The sequence below is a fragment of the Sinocyclocheilus anshuiensis genome, unplaced genomic scaffold, assembly GCF_001515605.1.
Source record: "Sinocyclocheilus anshuiensis isolate Anshui unplaced genomic scaffold, SAMN03320099.WGS_v1.1 scaffold798, whole genome shotgun sequence".
In the NCBI taxonomy this organism is placed as follows: Eukaryota; Metazoa; Chordata; class Actinopteri; order Cypriniformes; family Cyprinidae; genus Sinocyclocheilus; species Sinocyclocheilus anshuiensis.
In genome coordinates, this window is record NW_015542359.1 from 1 (window position 1) to 2,293 (window position 2,293).

Here is a 2,293-nt window from a genome sequence, read left to right on the forward strand (position 1 = left end):
TATTAATTTACATCTCTCTACAGAAAGGATTTTGCAGGTTTTAATTACATTTTATTTAATAACATTAGTAAGCTATATAAGCATATTTCCAGTATGTGCCTCAGGCTTGCAAAGTATCGTCAACTCCTTTATGAGCATCAACGGTAATCCTCGGCAAACTTTCAACACTTTGACAGTCATCAAACTTTGGCTGTGCGTCTTGCGTCATCAGCCTGGAACTAAAGGGTCAGCAACCTCTGGCTGTTCGTCTTGCGTCATCAGCCTGGAACTAAAGTTCAATTCAGTTCGGTTACTTCCTATGAACAGGCTCAAAGAACAATTTGTTCAGAAATCGAACATCAAATTTGAAGCAAAAGCAATAATTAAAGCATATATCGTTAAGGAGTGGCAACAAAAATGGGATACGGGAAACACAGGACGTCATCTTTATAAAATACAGCGATAAGTAGGAGTAGTGAGGATACCAACATTTTATCAAGTTTAAGCGTTGGTCACATGTTGAATAAAACTTTAAAATGAATAAATAAACATCCAACAGGATTATGTGAGCAGTGTTGCACACTTGAAATACGAGACTATAGACAAGCGTAATGAAATGAAGATCAGGTTCATCTTTAATAAACAAAACAAGTGAAGACAAAACGGAGCACAAACATGGCACATCTCTCTTTCTTGCTCACCGCAGAATGTTCAGGACCCCAAAACTTTTTCTAGCTGCCCCACTTGCGCCTGATAGTGCTATGTGTCTTTCACAATGCCCTTGAATCAAAATAAATGAATAGTTGTACATAAAATAACAGTAAATAAAACAATAATGAAACAAAACCTGACATGCATCTCTACTTTTTTTTTAAAGGGGGGTGTAACTTTTAAAAAAAGTTATAATCATGATTTCTATGTTTGCCACAAGAGGAGTCAGTGGAACATCTATGTGTTTGTCAAAAGTATTTGAATGAAAAAGAAACAAGAAGGAACTTGGAAAGGTGGGAGTGGAAGGAATAAAGCTTAAAAAAAAAGTATAATCACTTATGGATTAGAGAGCTTATTTATTTATCTCAAAAGTACAGAACTGATAGAGAGAATGAAGGGTTTCTTTTATGAAATAGGTAAACTTTGGTCCACACTCCAACACTGAAGGTGACGATAATGCACCTTAACGCTGGTGCAACCCACCATAAAACAGAAGAAGAAGAATCAAACATCACTATTCAAGAATCAGCTACGGGAAATAGGTATAGTAGAGTATAATGTTAAAAATATAGTAACATATGGAAATAGTGACCAAGGACGGAGATATTTGTTTAATTTTCTAAGGAGGACTGGACTGGAAGGACGAATTTAATTAAGATATAGTAAGTTAAAGTGAGACAGCAGATGGCAGTAATGCAACACTATGGATGCCAACTGCCGTAAAACTCCAATGAAGAAGAAGACAAACATCACTATTGTGATGTACATTTGTGTTAGGGACTGTTGACTGTGGAATTGTTACACTGGAGAAATGGTGAGTGGTTTCTTTAATTGCTATTCACATATGCTAATATGATATTATAATACCAATTTGCACTGTGGCCTGGCCCCAGGTTAGCAAATTAGTCAGGTACACGTGTTAGCCAGGTACATGTGAACCAGCCATCTTGCCAGCTGAGATTAGTTAAGTTAATTAGTTAAGCCAGGAACACACTACACAACTGTAAGGCTGATTATGAATGTAATTTGATACTTAAAAGTGATCACACCCAAATGTGTAAGAGCCATTTGCGTTCAGTTGGTGTTTACAGTCAGCATTTAAAATCAGATGTGTGTTCAGTTCAGTCTTAGAATGATTCAGTTAGTCGTTAAGTGTGTCCCTGGCTTTAGGTTGCATATCAGTATTTATAATTTGTTATACTTCCCATATAGGGCATTAATAAGACACCATTACTAACTCGGATCATATTTCAATAACTATACAAGCATGTTTTTCTGGAAGCATGGATGCTTGATTTGTTTCATATTTTGTTTAACTAATAGTTATTTTCACCTGTTAGGTTGTAAGTAACTGATTGCAATGACATATTGTTCTCTGTGTTTCAGGATGTCAAGTCTTTCCAAGGGGACAAAGAAATCGAAGTTAAGAATCGAAAAGGAGTCATCAAAACAACACCAGAACCAGATTATATCTGTAAAATTGAAATGTCTGTCAAATGCCAACACCAAACTGAAAATAAATCAAAATGAACAAGGAAACCGAATTGTAGAAATACTTTGAAGGAAATAAAAGATGAAATTCTACATGTTTGTGATATTACTG

General features: G+C 35.5%; 1 long non-coding RNA gene across 1 annotated transcript; it reads left to right on the plus strand.

The window, feature by feature from the left end:
- The first annotated feature begins 1,138 nt into the window (after positions 1 to 1,138).
- LOC107691876 (uncharacterized) lies at positions 1,139 to 2,229 on the plus strand. The gene is made up of 2 exons (XR_001634584.1): positions 1,139 to 1,504; positions 2,077 to 2,229. It is a non-coding gene; the product is annotated as an uncharacterized LOC107691876 (long non-coding RNA).
- The last annotated feature ends 64 nt before the right edge of the window (positions 2,230 to 2,293 follow it).